Source organism: Hipposideros armiger, unplaced genomic scaffold (assembly GCF_001890085.2).
Source record: "Hipposideros armiger isolate ML-2016 unplaced genomic scaffold, ASM189008v1 scaffold_24, whole genome shotgun sequence".
NCBI lineage: Eukaryota > Metazoa > Chordata > Mammalia > Chiroptera > Hipposideridae > Hipposideros > Hipposideros armiger.
In genome coordinates this window covers 1,513,409-1,535,051 of record NW_017731374.1, presented here as the reverse complement: position 1 = coordinate 1,535,051, position 21,643 = coordinate 1,513,409, and the positions used below count along the sequence as shown (strand labels likewise).

The window sequence follows — 21,643 nt, the reverse complement described above, 5'->3', positions numbered from 1 at the left end:
ATGGCTCTACTAAGAGTAATAATGCAATATGCAGAATAAAAAACCCCGTGTCTGAACAGCTCCCGCCGTCTATACTTTCTATGATCTCTAACCTTGCAAAACCAGTACTTTCATCCTGGTTTCTCATCCCAAGACACACAGCTAGACAGAGCTGCCCCAGCATCCAGCTTCGGGTCCCTCTGGCGCCAAAGCCTTAACTCTTTCCGTTCCACCAGCTGCGTGCCAATGCAAAAGAGCTAGACAGAGAGCGCTGGGGGTGGGGGGGGTGCTTGCTGTGAAGCGGCTTTGGGAGCCTCAGCCACCACACTTTTTGTTGTGCCCCGAAGGAAGGCCACTCTTCTATACAGTCTCATCTCGGCATTGAGTGCAATTGGGAAATCAGAGACGGAGTCAGATCTCCATGCGGGAGGACCGGGCAGCCGTGCAGGAAGGAGACGAACCTCATAGCAATAGGGCGCCAGATCTTAAAGGCCTTGCCTGCGAGGTTTCTTGGGGACAGATCAGGTGAGATGGGCCTCCTCGCTGACTCCTGATTCCTGCTAGAGTCACAAACACTCACTTGTTAAGAGAAGGTCAAGGCAGAGAGTCAGACCCTGGGGGAACAGGAGGATAGCACAGGTCATGGGAAAGTCCGTTTCCCAATAGCCTCCTGGAGAAAGATGCTTAAACTCACCTAAGTAAGTCCTCAATGCCTGTCTTAGGGGGCAAAACCAGGCTGCTTAGCACAGGACACGCATGTCCTTCAAGGACTGCGGGCGGCGGGCATTTCCCGCCCACTCCTCATCGCCTGCACAGGGCCAGTGCTCAGCCACATGAAAGGCCAAGCATCTTCTACCCCTCAGGCTCCCCACGTAGTCACATGCTCCTTCCTCTGTTGCCAATGTCCGCCCTACCTCTGATTGACATCTACTCATCCCCCGAGGCCAGTCCATCTGTCACCTCCTCGATGAGATCTTTCTAAGTCCCCTGGTCCCTCCTTCTGCCCAGTACTGTTTGTCCTTATGTAACAAGCCAGTTGGTGGCTCAGCTCCCACCTGTGGGCATTAGAGAAAATAATAAGAATACCTTTCTCAGAAGGCTGAAGTGAGAATTCAGTGAGATAAAACAGACAAGTGCTTAAACAGGGGCTGTCCAGACTTGGTGTTTGACACATTGAGCCCTCATCCTCCTCCTTATCAGGCCTGGATTCCTGGGAACTGGTAGGGAATTTGCTAGCAGGAGCTCCAGCCACATGGCTCAGCCCTCACCTTCAAAGGGGACTCCTTGTTTCTTTCAGGGCTCAGCTCAAGCTTCTGTGCTCAAAGACCTCCTTGGCTCCCCCAGCTGAGGGGCCCCCACCCCCTTGGGGCCACCATGAAGGCCCTGGTCCCCTGAACTGCAGTGTTCTGTTTGCATGCGTCTCTCCCATTACACTGAGATAGGGACCATTTCTGAATCCAAGTGCTGGCTGCCTCAGTGATGAAAAAGAATGTCAACAGGAAAATAGTTTTCTTCACACATCCCTGGAGAAATCCCCAATATGCAAAGCAAGATTCCAGTTAGAGAGGAGATAGGCAAGTTATACTTAAAACCTGCATTATTTGCCATAGGCTGTAGTCTACGGAAGCAGGCAAAAGGTAAGGATTTTTATGCACATTTACTTCACTTTGATCTCAGACTTTCAGAAATTCACATCACATTTTTGGCAAAAACCTGAAAGATCCACTAGTCCAACCTCCTTTGGATGATTGAACCAAAAGCACATGTCCAGTGACAGGGAACTCACTACCTGACAAAATAATTATATCTCTGACTATTATAGGGTTTCCCTTGTGTTGATCTGAAACTTCTTTCATTAGTCATGCTTCTGCCCCTTGAGCCCTGTAGAATCCATCTGCCTCCTCTTCCCAGGATAAAGATTTCAAGGCAGGGCTCTTATACCCGCAGCCCCTTCCTTCCTCCAAACCAACTCCCCAGTTTTGTCTGTCAAGGCTTCAGGCCACTCCCCAGCCTGGTAATCTATTTCCATTTCAATGCCCTTCCACCAAGTGGTCCCACTTACAGTGCAGGACACAGAGCTGTGGGCAGAATTTTCAGTTGACTCTTAACTAGTGCAAAACAGCAATTTAGACTCTCAGAACCAGAGGTCCTACAAGATCATTCAAGGATGGTCAGCTCCCCCACTTTATAGATGAGACTGAAGACCACAGACATGCGACAATTTATCCAAGTGTTCTGATGCACATTAGAACAACAAAATCAAATTTGTCAACAACAATAAACAATATCATCATTGTTGTTATATGGTTTTCATTGGCAGCCATGTCACAGGATGAATTCATGTTGGAACTTCGGTCTTAGAATTGTGATGATTTTCTTCAATGATGTCGGCATTCCTCTTGGGATTTTTCCTAGTAAACAAATCAGTAAAACAAAAAATAAATAGGTAAATAGATAGATAGGTAGATAAAGAAAATAGATTAGTGGTTGCGAGAGAGGCTGGGGGGGAGGAGAGGATGGGGAGCGATTGTTAATGGGTGCGTGGTTCCTTTGGGGGGGGGTGATAAAAATGTTCTGAAATTTGATAGTGGTGATGGCTGCAAAGTTTAGTGAACATACTGAGAGTCACTGACCTGTGTACTTATGAAGGGTGAATCTCATGGTATTTGAATTATAATTCAAATATTATAAATATTTGAATATTTATATTCAAATATTATTTGAAAATTAGAGCTCAATAAAGCTCTAATTTTTGAAAAATAAAGGAATAGCGAACTTTTCCAACCTGCTTCAGCTCAGTAGCCTCTCCTTAGCGCTCTTCATCAACAGATTCTCAAAAGGACCCGAAGGATTTAGAAGACTGACATCACTACTCAGAACTTAGACATTCTTTATTGGATGTTTTCTAAACTTCTTATTCCAAGTCAGCATTCCAAGAAATGGATTCTATCAGCTTGTTTTGGTCTAACATGTGGAACTCCCAGGCTACAAGCTATGAACACTCTCTGTGTCAAACGCTTTAAGTAATAACCTTTTTTACTCTTCCCAGAAATCTTAAGGTAGTGGTTCTCAAGCTGGAGTGTGCATCAGAATCCCTTGGAGGGCTTGTTCAAACACATATTGCTGGCCTCCACCCTCAGAGTTCCTGATTCAGTACGTCTGGGGTGGGACGCAAGTTTCCAGGTGACGATGTTGCTGCTGATATGGGAACGGCTCATCACATTCACTCTCCTGTTTGACAAGTGAGGAAACTGAAGCTCAGAAAGAGTCAGACAATTGCCAAGAATCACCTGATGTGGCAGATATGATTGAGGGCTGAACCAATAGCATTTCTTAAAGCTCTTCTCTCTCAGGAAGAGATGTTGGAAATGTTCATAGTCCTTTTCTAATATTCCTTGCAGCTATGGATGGCTAGGCAACATGATTCTAACCAATGTCCCCCTCTTCCTGCTTCAGATGCTGACAAGATGCTGGGAGACGTGCTCTCTTCCCCATGAGACCTACATGCTAGAGATGTTGAGCAAAGGAACGAAATGATCCTGGGTCCTTGATGACTGGCAGCTGACCCAAGGATCCCAACACTACCACAGGATTTTTCATTACATATGAAAAATAAACTCTATTGATTCAAGCTACTGTTAGTCAATTATCCTGTTGTTTATAGCTGATATCATCCTTAGTGATACATAGGAATGATCAATATTGGGGCCAGGATTTATTCCTAAATCTATCGAACCTCCAACTTATTCTTTACACTGTCTGTACTGCCACTGGAAATGGAATATTTGGCTGTGAAGTACTCAACACTCCCTAAGAAATCTCTTAGCATCCTTCTAAAAGGGAAGTGGCTTGAGTAATTCACTTCAATCCCAAGCAGAGGAATTGGATGCGGTTTGACTCTAACCAATGTCCCATGACTGACCCAAGCAAAAAAGTACCTGTAGACCCTTTCTACTCAAAGTGTGGTCCATCCTCCAGCAGCAACAGCATCACCTCAGACTGGTCAGGACCAGAGTCTCCATCCCCATCCCAGCCCTACTGGGTCAGAATCTGCATGCTATCAAGGTCCCCGGAAGCATCATGCTCATTGAAGTTTGAGATGTAGAGTTCTAGTTCAATGGTTCCCCTAGATTGACTGAGCATTAGAATCACCTGGAAGTCTAAAACCAAATAAACTAACCAAAACACAGGGTCCTGGGCCTCAACCCAGACCTACTGAATCAAAACTCTGCTTGAATAGGAACCAGAAACCACATCACTAGTTCTTCCCACCATGTTGCTCGGGGACCACTTTGAGAAACTGATCAAAGTAATGGCCCTTCTCCCTGAGAATTGCACATATACATATACACTCATTTTTACATCCAATTTCAGGGATTCAGGGAAGTCCACCCAGAGTCCTCGTAGGACATATGAACTCCAGAAAAGGAGCCTTCTCTACATGTCTGGGCAGTTACAGAAATGCGCTCAGGATCCTAATGAGAAGAGGCAACCCAGCTCCTGTCAGCTGGGCCAGCCCTGGCTAATTCTCACCTGAGGTGGTTTATGTAACCAGCTAGAACCCAAGGTCACAATGCAATTAGCAACTTCTGCAGCAAGTACAGCTTTGTGCTCCCCGACCTTTCCCATCACCCCAGATTACAGAGCTTTTCATTTCATTTTCATCAAATTAACCTAATTCGCATGGAGGATGACTTCCTGCTCAACCACTGCCCACAAGGATGCCGCAGAGGCAGGTGCCTCATTCAATTAGGAGATTTTGAAAAATACACACAAAACATGCTCTTCAAAACAAAGTATTCAACCTGCACGAGCAAAATATCAGTGCCTTCCCCAACCAACTGGGCAGATTAATCTCCTTCCATCCACCTGGTTCTATGGTCACACTTAGCTCAGCATTTTATCATGTAATTCATTATTGCTTTTATCAGACCACAGGCTCCTGAAGGTTTTCATCACTACAGCACAAGGCCTAGTAAAAGTAAGTACTGAAAAGATGATGTCTGGATGAAAGGAAGGTAGGAAGGAAAGAAAAGAGGGAGGGAAAGAGGGAAAGAGGGAGGGAGGGAGGGAGGGAGGGAGGGAGAGAAGGAAGAGGAAGTGGGAGGGAGGGAGGGAAAATGGAAAGGTGGGGGATTCTGCTCCTTAAACATAGTAAAATAAAAAGAACAGGAAGTTAGAGTCTAGAAAATTCAAGTGCAAGTTCTGCCATGCATTAGATAACCGTGAAGTCTCAGTCAAGGCATTCAATCTTGAGTGTCGGCTTCCCCCTCTACAAGATAAGATCTATAAGAACACACACCTGAATTTCTAGTTATTGTGACAACTGAATTGGAGAACACATGTGAACACATTTTCACAGAAAGCAGCCTATGGACTAGGACTAGGACTATAGAAAAACGGGTCGCAAAATCGAGCAGAGCTGAGCTCAAGTCTGGCTTCGCCATTGTCAGCCATTTGACCTTGGGCAAGTGTCATCAACTCTACACTTGCTTCCTCATTTGAGTAACGGGGGGTGGCCAAATGCACATCCCCCTTCACTTAAGCCCCCTTGCCCCCTGTTGCTGGATGGCATATATAGTTTGTGAAACTGCCAATAAGAGGTGGTTGGATAAGAAAAATTGCTGTTTCAATAAATCTGATCAAGTTGCGTGGGAAAGCACGATCCAACAACCAGATCTATAATTAGAGGTTGGGGGGTGGGGTGGGTGGGGTGTGCTGGGAAAATTCTCACCATGCAGGCCTCACAACTCAGAGCTCTGAACAGCAAGCCTTCAAAGTCAAGTTTCAAAATTTTCTATCGCATGTGCAAACTTCATTTGCCTCCGTGAGGCAATAAGTGCATGCTTTTCTTTAAGTATTTCCCTTTTCTTCCCCGCCTCCACCCTCCTCACTCATCTACTCTGCCTTCTTCACAGCCCCCTGCTTCGGTCTTGTTCCCTTCTGGCCTCTGAAGTGGCCAAGTTGTTCAGGGGTCTGGGGCCCGAGCCCTGGGTTCAAACCCCAGCTGCCTCTTCCTACCTGCACGACCTCACACAAGTCAGTTCACCTCCATGAGCCTCAGTTCCCTTTGCATCTGGGATTATCCACTCCATCCTAGAGGTGGGGGCTGCTGTCAGGATTCAGGGAGCTATTACAGCTGATATGGTGGGAGCTGGTAAGTCACAGTTTCTCCCTTCCTCCATGTGTGTCAGGGGATCCAACTAGGTAAAGCTCAAGTGGGTCTGGCTAATTTGTTCAGGAAGAAGGGGAAGTGAGAAATCCATAGATCCACACCAGTCTTGGATGGAAGTGAGGGAGTAGGGAAAGCCCTTAACTGTCATTGCTTGTAGAAACATCCTGGTATTTTACAAGCCTCTGGCGCCTTCCACCAGGACTCTGAGGCTGATTGGGCCGGTAGGGCCAGCAGCTGTCTTCTTGATAGTTTGGTGGTTTTCCATCCCTCTCTGCCTGGTGTCTGTCTGGAGGTAGTTAGAAGTCAGCCCTGTACAGGAAGAGAGATCTTTTGCCCAGAATGATTCTCCCAAAACCCCCAACTCAATTTAACCCAAACCATGAGCAAGCCCATAACCAGGAAGAGCTCTCACAGCAGGGAGGCTTGTGATGGGCTCTTGTTAAGCCACCACAGCACAGCTCCATAGGGCAGTGGCCAGCTGCCCATTCACATTGTGCGAGCCCTCCCGAGTTCCAGGGCAGCTCACACTGAGCCCAGGCTCTGAGGCAGTGTCTGAAATCTGCTCCAGCCCCTTAAGTTCTCTCGATGGGGAGAGGAGGAGGAACTATGGAGGTGCCCTCAGCAGCTTGCGGAGAGGCTGAGCATGGCCTGTGTAGCTCAGCTCTCTGCATACGACATGCCAGGCTCTTCCACAGGAATCTTCATGTCACCTCCTCCATGAGGTGAACCCAGTGGAACCCATTTTGCAGATGAAGAAACTAAGGGCTGGAATGATGTAAAGTACCCAAGTGAACTCCCCTGGACCAGAGCAGATCCAGGTTTCAAATGTCTGTCTGGCTGACTTCTTATCCAGAGGCCTTTCCCACACCCCAGGAGCTGTCAGACACCCACCTCCCTGATCTGTGGTTTTCCAGTCCTCTACGCAAGTTTCCAGAACCCTAGACCCAGATTGAAGGACAAATGGAGAAAAGCACAGGTGCCAAACAGCAGAATACAGTTGCTGGCAGGTGAGTTGGGACCTTACATCCTACACAGTCATGGGACAGGAACACCCAGGCTTTGCCTATGGTAGAACTGACCAGGGCTCCCAGGAGGCATTTCATAGCAGAACACGGCATGTAAGCCACCCCCATCAATCCTGAAACACCCATAATTTCCACTGTTCACTAGTTGTCATTGATGTAGTCTCAGGTCTAGGAACTAGCCTTCACACAGCCAACTTGGACCAAACAAGCACCTCTCCAAGGCTGCAGTCATAGCAGAGAAAAAAAACTGATTGGGCAAATGTAGTCTGGGCCTATGGAACAAAACTCCAATGTTAAATAACAGGCTAGGAGGGAAAAGACAAATAGTTTATCAGGAGAATGATAGGAAGTCCATGGGTAAAGCCAGGACTGCATTTTCTCACCATGCAGAGTGGATGGATGTGTAGTTTCCCTCCCCCCTCCCCATTTCTCTGTAAATAAGGGGCTAGTGCTTTTGGTGAAATAATTTACGATCCAATGTGCTCCACTGTAAGTGGCTGCTATGTTTACGGGCTGTAAAAACATCTCTGAACACACTGACCTTCAGCAGGTGAGCCCTTGAGTTTATAGCACTGAAGAATTGTTTTACTGCTCTGCACAGGCAGCAGTTATACTGAACACCTGTTGGGGGTGAGAGGTGGGGGTCCAGCCCTCTGGAATTTCAGACAAAGAAAACTCTCAGAAGAGCAAGATGCCCCCAATGTGAGCCAGCCAGATAACACAGACTACGAAGTGCCTAGCCAGAGCTTGGCTCATGGTAAGTATCCAAGTCCAGGATGAGTCAACTGAACAGGCCTAGGCTAAGGAATGAGGCCTGGAGGGCACAACAGGATCTGGAGAGCCTTATCAGAGTTCAAGGGGATAGAGTCCAACACAAGTCTTGAGGGAAGACCAAGGACCAAGCTGGGATAACCTAAATAAATCGATAATTATGAGCAAGAGAAAGATCAAAGATGTATACATGGAGAGATAGAGAGATGATAAAGAGGTAGGTAGGTAGATAAATAGATGATAGATAGATGATATAAGGAGATGTATTATATAAATTGTCTCACACAGTTATGGAGGCCAAGAAGTCCCATGATTTCCCATCTGCACGCTGGAGAATCAAGAAAGCCAGCGGTATAATTCGGTCTGAGTCTGAACACCCAAGAACCAGGAGTGCTGAAGTCCCGGGGCAAGAGAAGATGGGTGGCCCAGCCCAAGCAGACAGAGGACCTTCACCCTCCCTTCACCTTTTTGTTCTGTTCAGGGCCTCAAGGGATTGGATGGGGCCCACCCACACTGGGGAGGGTCATCTTCTTTATTCAGTCCAGCAATTCAAATGCAAATCTCTTTCAGAGACACCCTCATAGACACACCCAGAAATGTCTTACCAGCTCTCTGAGCATCCCTGAGCCCAGCTGAGTTGACACATAAAATTAACCATCACACGTGGAAACCACAGCCAAAGGCCTGGTACCAAACGAATCTAGAACAGAGGCAACGTGAGGAATGTTCTGGAACGTATTCATGAACCAGAACATCTATGCCTTCAGTGGCAACTGCCAAGGGGTGCATGGGCGAATTGAGCGGGCTGAGAAGAACAGGCCTAGGATAAATAAAAATATTCTTCCTTCTTCACCCTTCAGCTTGCTTTGAGAAGGTATTGTTTTTCCCATCAGTGTCTTATGTATGCAGATTTCAGAGAGGCCCCAAAGCAGCGCTCACTTCCCCAAAAGGCAATTACCAAGCTATCCATGAGAATGACGGGGGCAGTCTCAGCCAGGCACCTATATTCTTTATGTCTTCACCAGAAAGCTAAGGTGACATGTGACAAAACCTCTAGAGTTTTGGACCACATTATGAGGCCCAGACCCTTTGAGAACAGACAGAAGTGTCCAAAAGAATAAAGACTGCCCAGCTCAAAAGCACACGTGGAGGGTTCTGAGCCCCCAAGGCCGTGATGAAATTGAGGACTGTGTAGTTTGTTCACATGAGGCGTCCTGGAAGAAGGCTTTCGGCAGGCATCCTGGCCAAATGAGGAAGAGTTGAATGGGCTGGCCTATGATTGCCCAATGCCTGGGCCTCTGGGGAGAAATAAGGAGGAAGAGGCCATTGTGTCCGGACCAAGTTAGAAACCTAGTGATTTCCATTCCTGATGTTTTTAATTCTGTGTCTTTGAAGATCATTTTCATTTTTTAATTGAAAAAAAATATTACCGTTGATGACCTGCCAGTTCTTCACACATACAATTATCATTTAAAGCCAGAGGTCCCCATCTTTTTTTTTTTTTTAAATAAACAGGCAGGACAATGTCTGAGAAGACCTAAAATGGGAGGGGGGCATCCTTCATTCTTGTCCCTGTTCTCCCAGTACACATACCACATATGCACATGAGTGTGCACGCACACCACATACACACACACACACACACACACACACCTGTGACTCCTCAAGCAAGGCTTTTTCAGCACCGTAACCCAGCCCCTAACCCTGGGGCTGGGACAATACAGTTACTCTATTGAGCAAATACATGGATTAATAAATACGGATATAAATGGAAGCTAGAAACCAGACACACAAGGAAGACAGAGAGGAAGGGGTTCCAAGTAAATGTGGCTCGGAATCCTGCACCAGAAAGCGCAGAGATCTATTGGTAATAACAAGGCCTGACATTTGCATAACGCTTTTCAAATTACAAAACCCCTCCACATCCCACATTGCTCTTGATTCTCACTCCCCACCCCAACACGAGGTAAGGGTCTTAGTACTGATGTTATAGAAGAAACTAAAGCCCAGGAAAATCTGTTGGTTTATCCAAGATAGAAAGAAGCAAAGCTAGGAACTGAAACTTTTGAAGTCAAAGCTTGAATCCTCGTTGATCGTGGTCTATGGGTTTGGGACCCTTGGTCTAAATCTACACATTTTAAGCCAGTGACTCCAACACAACCCAGGAAAGTCTGGAAAAACTAAGAACATCCACCCATTCGTTTCTTTACTCAACACATGTCATGGGCACCTGTTATGTCCCAGGCTGTGTTTGAGAAACTAGAAACACAGCAGGAAAGAAGGCAGACAGTCCCTGTCCTCCCCAAGCTGACATGCTGGTGAGAGAGAGAGAGACCAAAGGGGTGAACCAAGACATAAACAAGGTAAGTATAGACCGTGATAAGTGTGTAAAAGAGAGAAACAAGATGATGGAGTAGAAACTAGGTGGGGAGTCCACTTGGACGGGCAGCCGGAGCAGCTTTTGAGAAAGGGCCATTTGAGCTAAGACCTAAAGGATGAGAATGAGCGGGTCTTTCTGGGAGTGTTCGGGGTAGCGGGAGGGGGCACGTGCCAAGTGTTGGAGGCGGTAAAGAGTTCATGGGTTCCAGGATGAGGAAGGAGGCCAGTGTGGCCGGAGTATAACGAGTGAGAGAGAAGACTCTTCCTGCAGAGGTAAATGTAGAAGTAGATTGTTTTGGTTTTGCCTGCCCAGCATCCCATCTCTTCCTGACAGCAGAATGCCATTTTCTTTTGGATAATCACCCATCCACTATTATCATCTCATGAGGCACATCCCAGCACCAGAACTAGGTACATAATCCATGCTTGGATGATCACTCCCTGGCTTCCACCGCCCCCCCCATCTTCCCCACCAACTCACCCACCCCCGCTCCCACCAGGCCACCATGGAACTCAACCAATAAACAAGACTTCAGCCAGAACCACTCACTGGTAAAGATGTAAGCGTGAGCGACTGGTGACCATCTCACCACAAGAGGAGAACTTGCCTAAGAATGAAGCCAGCCCAGAATACGAGTAAAGCAGAGCTGAGAATGAGTCCTGCAGCTACCGGTAGAGCCCTGGGACCTAGCTCTACCTGGACTTTTCACCTGTGTGAGCTACTAAATGCTTTTCCTTTTTCTTTTTCTTTTTCTTTTTTTTTTTTTCCTGCTCAACCAAGTTTGAAACAGAGTTTCTCTGAATTGCAACTCATACATGATCCACACTTACATACTTCTGCTGGCTGCTGAGTGGCAAATTTATGGAGGAGGGACAAAAGCAGAAACAAAGAAACCCATTAGAAGGCTACTGTAGGAATAGGGAGAGCAGGATTGAAGAGACTCACTTCAAACAGGATCCAGATTTTTGAAGCAAGTGATTACACCAAAGTGTGTGGCCATCTGGATACACTGCATGCGGCTCCCACATCCAGCTCACTTGACATGCAAAGTCCTTCGCTTTGCCCATGCTCCCTGCCTCTGCCCAGATCACTCTCAATCTCCAGGTCTCAGCACACATGACCCTTTCTCAGAGTGGCTTCCAGGAAACCTACCCAAATGGACCACCCCCACCCCCGGCAATTATTTTCTATCCCAGCACTTTTTGCTTATCCCTTCACAGAACTGTCACAATCCTTAATTGTCTTATTATTTATTTATCACTTTGGTCTCTGTGTCCCCCGGGGAGAGGGGGGAATGTTAAGATTGAGGAGGGCAGGGATCATGTCTGTCCTATTTGCAGTTGGGTCTCCAGCTCCTGGGACACAATAAGTGCTCAACAAATACATGACGACTACCCTTTGACCCAATAAGCCCTCTCCTGACAATTATTCCAAAAAGTCAACTCAAAAGAAATCCTTTATTCAACGGCAGCTTCATATGTACAGTGCAGTGGTTAGGTGTGATGTGTAGTACAGTGTGGGGAGTGGACTCAATGGAATTATAATAGATAGGTATGATATCGGGGGTGGGGGGGCAGTGGATTGGGGAGGGGGGTTGTCACTTTGTGAGGGGTGAAAAGCATAACTATTGCATTGTTTTGTACACCTGAAACTAATAATAAAAAATGAAAAATAAAGAAATCCTTTAAATAATTAGATACAGATAAGTAGTTGCAAACTAAACGACCAAAAATAGAGGTCTTTAAAAAAGTAATGGCACATCAACAAGGTGGTTAGTGCAGCCAGAGCACATTATCATTATGAAGATTTAGAAAAGTGTCCCCAAATAATGTCAAGTGATAAAGAAAGGATAAAAACATTGCATGGATTGCGCCTATACTTAAAAACGAATACACACCTGTAATCAAAATCTAAACACAAACAGATAAGTACAGGAAGGGACGGGTGAAAAAATAAACAGGTGATGCGGACCGAGGTTGCCTTTTTACTGTGTTTTTTATTTCCTTACCAGTGGATTTTACAATAAACAGGCTGTTGTACCGATTCAGAATAAAATGCTGCAGAGCATTGGGCTGCATGAGTGATGTCAGGCACAGAGCTGTTGTGAAGTTTTAAATGGGATCCCGATTTAGAAGTGCCCAGCCCAGGTCTGGCGTAAATGATTATTCCATAAAATTTAATAACAATGACAACAACAACAACAATAAAAGCTGATAAACATATTTTGAGGATAAGAGAATGGGCTTCACCACTGCCTGTGTGATCTTGGAAAAAAATATTTAGGGGGAGAGGAGGGTTGTTACTTTGTGAGGGTGAAAAGGATAACTATTGCATTGTTCTGCACACCTGAAACTAACAATAAAAAATTAAAAAAAAAATATTTAACGTCTCTCAGCCTCAGTTTCCCCATATGTAAAAGGAAATGAGGAGTGTATCATCTACCTTATATAGTTCTTAGGGAGCTCCCTTGAATAGAGCACATACTCAGAAGACATCATCATCGTCGTCATCCTAATTAAGCAGGAGGAGCTGTGAGGAACAAAGCTTCAATCAGTCCTCCAATTATTCTGTCCCTTGATCTGGTTGATGCTGACTATCCCTTTATTGTTGCCAACCGGGCACAGGGAAAGGGCTTCAATGGGCAAAGAAGTGTAAAAAGAAATGAATCACTGGGTCCTTCAAGAGCGGGGAATTTTTTTTTTCTTATTCCTATGTCACATCAAAAGGGCGCTTAATGGTTGCAAAATGGTTTGCAACCACTTACTGGCTACTTGCTAGGGTGCCCTGTCTGGGAAGCCTAAGCCGTCTTCATTGTCTTCTGAAGCCTGCTGTGTTCTCCAGCTCTGGGATAAAAGGAAGTAGCAGGCTTGTCTGTGCCCACGAGGAGCTGTCTCTCAAGTTACAGGAAGAGTCAGGAACCATCGAAGGAGCAGGAGGACTTTATACACAGCACCTCACCGTCATGCACCAGAGAAGCAGACAGCTGTCTAATCCATCCTGTGTTCCCACGAGTCATTCCTCTCCATGTCATGATATCTGTCTATTGCTTTTCATCCCCTCACCCCCAGTATCTTAGAGCAGGCCTTGGACAGTTCCCTCCTAATTAGGGGAACAGGTTTATAGTCAAACTGTGTCTTTATTTAAGTTCTAGCTCTACCTTTTCTTAGCTGTGTGACTTTAGGCAAGTTATATAAACTCTCAGGCTGTTTCCTAATGAGGCCATTATGAGAATCAAATGAGATTTGGGGATGAGGCTTAGCAAAAGGCCTAGAACATAGTACAGGTTCAAAAAGTGGTAGCAATTTATTATTATTATTATTATTATTATTATTATTATTATTATTATTACTACAGAGGGGATATCAGAGGCCAGTTAGAAGTTATAAAAAATAAAGAACAGAAGAAAGGAAGGGAAGAAGGGAGGGCAGGAGGGAGGGAAGAAATTTGACCATGGGCAACGCATACCCAGCATAAAACCTGCCAATCGATTCCTTTCACTTATAGGATGAAGTCCATCCTCTAGACACACCCGGGCAAGGCTCTCCATGGCACAGCCTGAGCCTGCCTCCCAGCCTCCCTTCTTGCTACTCTTAGCACTTGGATACTCTGCTCCTGTCGCACTCAACTCCTAGCTGCGCCCACAAATCATGAGCTCTCATGGCCCCATCTCTGTGTTCCCTCAGCCCTGCATGAGTCTTGCGAGGGGGACACTTAACTACTGAGCTGTCAAGGTATGTCAATTTGTTAATCCCCCCACTAGCTCTTGAGTTCCATGCAAACTTATGTCTAATTCGTTTCAGTGTCCCTTATACCTCTCTCTGAGCCCAGCTCTATAAACATGTGTTGTATTGCATGGAAATACAATAAATTGTTCATTACCTGGTAGAAACAATGCTAGTAAGAGGAACATTGTGAAGGGACCCAGCGCATGAGCTCTGCACTCACCAAGAAGCCTTGCTCCTTGCAACCAACCCTCTGCAGGGTGTAGCCAAGTGCCCTGCTTTCCATCCCTGTGGGGGGCCCCTGCAGGGAGCACTTACATGTGTCATGCCATCCCTCCAACTAGCTGGTTTTCTCTACCTGAGCTTGAAGGAAAACAGAACGAAGAGCATGCCTACACATCGCCAAAATTACCATCCCCCAGGCCCCCAAAGTCCTTCTTCCTCCTTTCAGGTTCAACCACTCTTTGAGTCTCAATGTGTGGGGATGGAGGTGGGGCGTGAGAAATAAAGACCAGATCCTAACTGGAGCTCTCCTCTGAGAAGCAAAAACACACATTCCAGAGGCAAGGAAACAAAGACCCATGTTCCGGGAAGTACGCGTTCTGACAATTAAGTTTGTGAACTTGTTGCGCCGATGTTGCTAACCTTTTTTGATATCAGAGGGATGATTCATTATGAATTTGTACCAACTGGACAAACAGTTAACCAAAGTTTACTATTTGGAAGTGCTGAAAAGGCTGTGTGAAAAAGTTAGACGACCTGAACTTTTCGCCAACAATTCATGGCTCTTGCATCACAGCAATGCACCAGCTCACACGGCACTGTCTGTGAGGGAGTCTTCAGCCAGTAAACAAATAACTGTATTGGAACACCCTCCCTACTCACCTGATCAGGCCCCCAATGATTTCTTTCTTTACCTGAAGATTAAGGGAATATTGAAAGGAAGACATTTTCATGGCATTCAGGACATCAAGGATAATATGACAACAGCTCTGACAGTAGTGATGTTCAGCAATGAGGTATGTAGCACTTTTTCTAGGATGGGTCCATGAACTTAACTGTCACAGTGATGCTAGTCGCTAGTTAATTATATAAAAACAAATGTATTCCCCCATTTCACATCTTCATTTTCCCCAGAGATCATAAACCCAAAGCTTCTCAAGCTCAAAACCTTGGGCCCTTGATATGCTGTCCCTGTCCACTAGCAAGGACATTGTCCTGAAGAGTATTTGTTCTCTTCCACAATACTTTGTAGATAAGGATGCAAGAGCCAGTGAAAGTACATTGGGACAAATTCAGAAGAATTGGGGATTGTCTCAGTTACTAGGGTTATTGGTCCATTGAGGACCAATATCCACTCTACATTGACTATCTAAGACCCAGATATATCATGTATGATATAAAGGTTGGAGGTAAAGTGACTTAAGGAATGATTTGACAACTTCATCAAGGACCCACACTTTTCCCATGTCTCAATATATTAACTTTGCTCTCAGACTGGCTTCTCTCATGGTCACAAGAGGACTGCCACAGTTCCAGGCATCACATCTGGACATGAAAACCTCCAGGGGAAGAAAAGAGACTGGGTTTTCTAGTTTCCCCTTTTGAAGAGTTGAAGAAACCTTTTCCAAATGCCTCCCATAAGCTCCTCCTTTACATCTCTTAGGCCACAGTAATGATAGATACACCCATCCTAATATCCATTGCTGACACGAGAAAACGGGATTACTATAACTAGTTAAACTAATAACAATTCACCCCAGCTGGAGATAGAGACACCTCCCATGACAAAACCAAGGTCGTGCTAGCAGAAAAGAAAGGGGGAGGAGGCACAGGGCAGGCAATGAACAGCACTTGTACAAAATGACCCCAAAACAGGGACCTTTTGGGGATCTATGCCATCTGGGATCCAGAGGTGCCTTCAGGCGGAGAGGCTATGGAAGGGAAGGGCTTCAGCACTCGGTCACCCATGGTGATTGTTTCTGGCTCCACTTGGGCCCTCAGCAAAGTGGGTGGGGATGTGCTGACATGATGATTTATGGCACTGCTGCCACCATTGGTTATTGCCTTCCTATGCCACTTCCTGAGGCTTCCAAATCTCAGAGGATACAACAGTCAGGGACAGGGACAAAGGGAGTCACTTTATTGGGCACCTGCCAGACACAAGGCATTTTTTTTACACACCAGATCATTTAATTCTCACAATAACTGCCAGTTCAGTCTCACTGGCACTCTGTTATAAAAGAGGAAGCTGAGGTGTGATTAAAGAACTTGCCCAACATCCCACAGCTATAAAGTGACAGAGCCAAGATGCAAGCTCAGAGCTGCCTGACTCCACAACCGGCAGCCTCTGTATGCACACGTTACCTTCCCGTGTCCACACACTATGACTAAAACCACAGTAATGAGAAAGGGACACACCAGAAAACTTTAAGTCAGTATAGGACTGTAACTGGAAAAGCTTAAAAAAAAAAAACGTTAAAAATGCTCAGGAAACAGATCAGCATCACATTATAACTCCATAAACACAGATCACACACACACACACACACACACATACACACACACTACATATAAATCACTCTGCTCCCTAAGTCCTACCCATGGGTTGACACGAGTTGATTTCATAAGACCCCCAAACCAGTGTTATTCAAAACCATCCACAGACTGATGTTGGTCCACAAACTATTTGTCTCCAGTTCACGATAAATACAGAAATGAAAGCAAGTGGTTAGTTACCTTAACACTTGGACATCGCTCTGACAAGCACATAATTAGCTGGCTCGTCTCCTGGAACAGGGTCTAAGACCAGTTTGGATGTTGTTGAACTCAGGCTGAAAATGTCACAAGCTACATTCTACTATTGGTCTCTGAGGGACTGGAAAATTAAAAATTAAGATAAATTAATCTTTTTTTTTTTTTAACCTTGGTACTTCACCACAGAAAGTTTGTCTGGGTTGGTACAATTACTCCCATTTTAGAGGTGAAGAGAATGAGGCTCAAAGAGATGGAGTCACTTGCCCAAGGTCAACACCACTGGTAGGAGGCAGGAAAGGGAAACACTCTGGTTCAATGACACAATGAGAACTATGAAATCTCTCAGCTCCTGATAACAGAGTGTTGGCAAGAGGGGGCTGTAAAAGGTGCAGGCTTGTAGAAAATAAAGAACATTTCCTCTAGCTCTGCCACTGCCAAAAGTTCAGCTGAGATAAGTGCCTCAGATGAGAACTATAATATACATGAAGAGAGGCCAGGAAAAAAAGGGAAACGGATGGCCTCATTCCTGACAAAGGCCTGTCTTTTGCATCCTCATTGACAGAATGACTTAGTAATTGTTACTGCGATTGCACGTTCACAAATCGTGAAGGACTCTTTTTAAATCCTTCCCAGTCTGGCTCACCAGGCCCATCACTGATTCGAGGCCCCACTAGACTGAGCACCCCACCTCCTCAGAGCTTGACCCTTTCTAGCCCGTTCTACCACGACCTCTTCCTCTTCCCCAACTGGAAAAGCTCTGCTTTGCCTGAAAACACTTTGGGAACAGATTATTGTTCTATCAAGACTCTGGGTTTCAAGATGCAAGAGTCACTCAAGCTCATTTTAACAGGGGAAATGGATAGTGAAGCTGTTGAGTGGTCTCTCACAGATATCCCAAGACTGGAGCGAAAGTAGGGAATTACCCTGGGGAAAGGAAAACTATGGCCAACCCAGGTTTCCTCTGTTTACTTGTTGCTTTACTGCTAATATACCTTCACCCACATACAGTCATCGTGACCTCCCAACCTCAACTCTACCTTGCAACTTTGCAAACACAGCACCAACACCAACTAGATCCGTCTGTTGGTTCCCAAGTCTAACTTCCTAAAAAAGGAACCTGATTGCCTGAGCTTATCTTTGCAAGCCAGACCACACTAATCAGCGGTTACCGGCCTACCTAAGAATCAGCTTTCCTGGGGTCTGAGGTCAATCCCTGGTTTCAACAGCTATGGCCAGGAAAGACCAGGTATGTGATATGGAGAATGTCTGCTTAAATGAAGGAGAGTGTAAGCAGACAGCCTGACACTACTGGCATAGTCAGTCCAGGCATAAATGAGAAATAAACTCCTATTTATCCTTCAGTTCCTAACTCTGGTGACACCTTCTCAGGAAGGCCTTCTACGATTTCTCTGGGTTGGTTTTTGTATTCCTTGTGTTCTCCCGGGGCAGCACAATCCCTCTATGGTTATATTCTCCATGTTAACTAGAAACCTTGCTTGCGTCTCTGCCTTCTCCATTGAACAATGAGGACTTCGGAGACTGAGACCATACCACAATCATCTTTGTATCCACAGTGGATGGTATGGAGCCTGGCCCTGGACATAGAAGGAGCTCAATAAATGAGCACGGAGCAAATGACATAATGAATGACTGAGTTAGCACCTGACTGAAAGGCTGAATAGCAAATCATGTGATTCAATTTGACACATTTAAGTCCCTCTGTGTCCACTCTAAGTAAATTAAGGAGGACGTTGGGAGAGAGAAAAAGAGAGGAAGAACAATTAAGAGGTAGAAGGATTCTATCAGAAAAGGTAAAAAGAGTCGCCGTGAGCGGCCAGCAGCTGGCATGAGCTGCCGTGAGCCGCGGTGAGTGGCTGTCCAATGGCCAGCAAGCGACTGCCTCACTCGGGAAGAGCACAATGATGGTGCCAACATGGGCCAGTGAAGCAACGTCCTCCACAACTAGACTGAAGAACAAAAGGACAGCAACATGTCTGTTCCCCTTCCCCCAATTCCCCAATAAAAATCTTTAAAAAAAAAAAAAAAAGGAAAGAAAATTAGCCCCGAAAAGAGACAAAGAAGTAGGTGAACTGATGGCGCTGTTGCAGCCTCTTTTATTTCCAGGTGTTTCTTTTGGTAGTTTAAGATTCCTTGATACAGCCGATGGGGATAAAGGATTAAAGCCTGGGTTCAGCTTCCTCATCTGGAAAACAGAGTCACAGCTGCTGCTTTGCTGGGTGGCTGAGAGGATAAAAATGAGGTAACAGATGACAAGTGCCCAGCAGAGCACCTGGGAGCACGTGAGAGGTCGTGGGTTACGGGGGATAGTTTTAGAGCAGCCCAGAACATACCGGGAAGGCTCCCGGTAGCCGCAGAGAGCGTGTACAGGACTTTTCCAGGGAAGCAATGAATCTTTGTGAAGTTACCCTTCACCCTGGCGCTTGGAGCATGAGGGAGCTGGAAGCTGGGGCGTCGCTGTCCACTTACGGCAGGAGGCCTGTGCAGGCCAATAACCATGTTATGACGTTAATCATTAAAATGCTGTGTCTGTTTTTGTCTGGGGACAAGGCATGTCGATCTTTGTTCCCCCTCCATAAAGATGAAAGGTGAGGTGCTGCCAAAGGCAGTGACGCCAAGCCAAGAGGACAGCATGGCTGCCTGGTCACCCGGATGGAAAGGATGCGGCTCGCCCAACCCCCAGCATTCGCGGAGTCCTGGGAGGGCAAAGCCTGAGTAGGTGCAGGTGGCAAAGGAGGGAAGGCGGCTTAGCTCCTCCCAGGAGGCCAAGCTCCACCCATTCGAATACGAGCCCTCTGTAGCTGGTTGGCAAAAGAGTTAGAAAGCAAGGTGAATAGATCTCACTGACATGGATTCTAAAAAACTGAATAAATGAGAAATGTAAACAGAAATAGTCTCAGAGACACAGAGGAAAAACTGAGGGTTGCTAGTTGGGAGGGGGTAGGGATGAAAGAGAAGGGGAAGGGATGAGACAATACAAATTGGTAACTACAATATGGCCTCAGGGATAGACAAACCAGTCTGGGGAATATAATCAATAATATTGTAAATGTTTCTTAGGGGGCCAGATGGACTCATGTCTTGTAGGGGAGACCACTTCATAGTCGGTGTAGAGGCCTGACCACTGCACTGTATTTCTGAAGCTGATGTTGAATAATATTGTATGTCAACTATAATTATATATACATATAGTCACGGGACATGGAGTAGAGTGTGGGAATGGAGTCAATGGAATTGTAATAGATAAGCATGAGATCGGGGGTGGGAGGGCAGTAGATGGGGGAGGGGGGTTGTTTCTGTGCGGAGGGTGAAAAGGATAACTATTGCATTGTTCTGTACACCTGAAACTAACAATAATTAAAAATTGTTTAAAATTAAAAGAAAAAAAAAAGAAAAGAAAGCAAGGTGAAGGCCTGTACCCAAGAGAAATGAAAAACTATGTCCACACAGAAACCTGGACACGAATGATCAGAGCAGCATTAGTCCTAAGCGCCAAAAGGTGGAAACAACCCAAATGCCCATCCGCTGGTGGATGGATGAACAAAATGAGATGCATCCATCCACACAATGGAATACCACTGTACAATAAAAAGGAACGAAGCACTGATAAGACAGGGATGAAGCTTGAAAACATGATGCTAAGAAGCCAGTCACAAAAGATCGCATGTCATATGATTCCATGTATAGGAATTTCATTTATATGAAATGTCCAGAATAGGCAAATCCATAAAAACAGAATGTAGATTAGGTTTGCCAGGGCCTGGGACACAGGGAAATGGGGAGTGACTGTTAATGGGGACAGCGTTTCCTTTTGAGGTGTGCAACTTTATGAATGTACTAAAAACCATTGAATTGACACTTTCAACGGACGAGTTGTGTGGTAGGTGAGTTATAGCTTAATAAAGTTGTTACATTAAAAAAAAAAAGCAACGTGAAATGGCCATTCATGTCTGAACTCTGGGTCAGGGTCTCAGCTCTCATAGTTTCATTGAGAAAATGTTGAATGCCTACTAAGTGCCAAGAACTGCTCGAGGTGCTGAGTCTACAACAATGATTAACACAATGCTCTGCTCTCTTGGCATTTACATTTTACTGGAGAAATCTGCCAAAACAAATAAAATAAAATAATTGCTGAGACCATGAAGCAAAAATAGAGCTTAAAGAAAGAATCCCTTAGAATGTAAAAGGATGCCTGAAATGGGAGAAATTCCAGGCAGAGGGGCCGGCATGTACAAAGGGCATGGGGAAAAGGGGCTGGTGTGTTGAAGAAACCGAAATAAGACCAGGGGGGTTGGAACCATCACTCTGCCGCGTATTCGTGAGGACCTTCGATAAGCTCCTCCAGCTCTCTGAGCTATTGTACAGTGTGATGGGGAGAACAACAGTGCCTGCTCGCCCATGAGCACGCCTTGCTCTGTGCTGAGCAGAGAGTAGGACCCAAATATTATTTCCCTCCCTCTCCATCCCCAACTCGTGTGCTGGCTACAGACTAGTCCTCCAGCCTGGGTCGCATGTGCTTTGTTTCTGCCCCTCTAGAAGGACAGACATTCCCTTAAAGAATCTACAAAAGCAGCAAATGTACCACACAATTCTCTGGGTCATGAGAAGAGACAGACACATTTTTCACATTTTCCCTGAACACTGGCACTACAGGGGCCACACAAATTAGCCTGGGATGGTTTGTGAACTGTTTTTTTCTTGAACAAGCACAAGCCGTTAGGTCAGCAGTTCTCAACCTTCCTAATGCCGCGACCCCTTAATACAGTTCCTCATGTTGTGGTGACCCCCAACCATAAAATTATTTTCGTTGCTACTC

General features: G+C 45.7%; 1 long non-coding RNA gene across 1 annotated transcript; it reads right to left on the bottom strand.

Moving 5' to 3' along the window:
- Nucleotides 1–2,188: 2,188 nt before the first annotated feature.
- LOC109379269 (uncharacterized) lies at nucleotides 2,189–8,367 on the bottom strand. The gene is made up of 2 exons (XR_002123162.1): nucleotides 8,235–8,367; nucleotides 2,189–2,390 (listed from the first exon to the last, which is right to left on the bottom strand). It is a non-coding gene; the product is annotated as an uncharacterized LOC109379269 (long non-coding RNA).
- Between the last annotated feature and the right edge of the window lie 13,276 nt (nucleotides 8,368–21,643).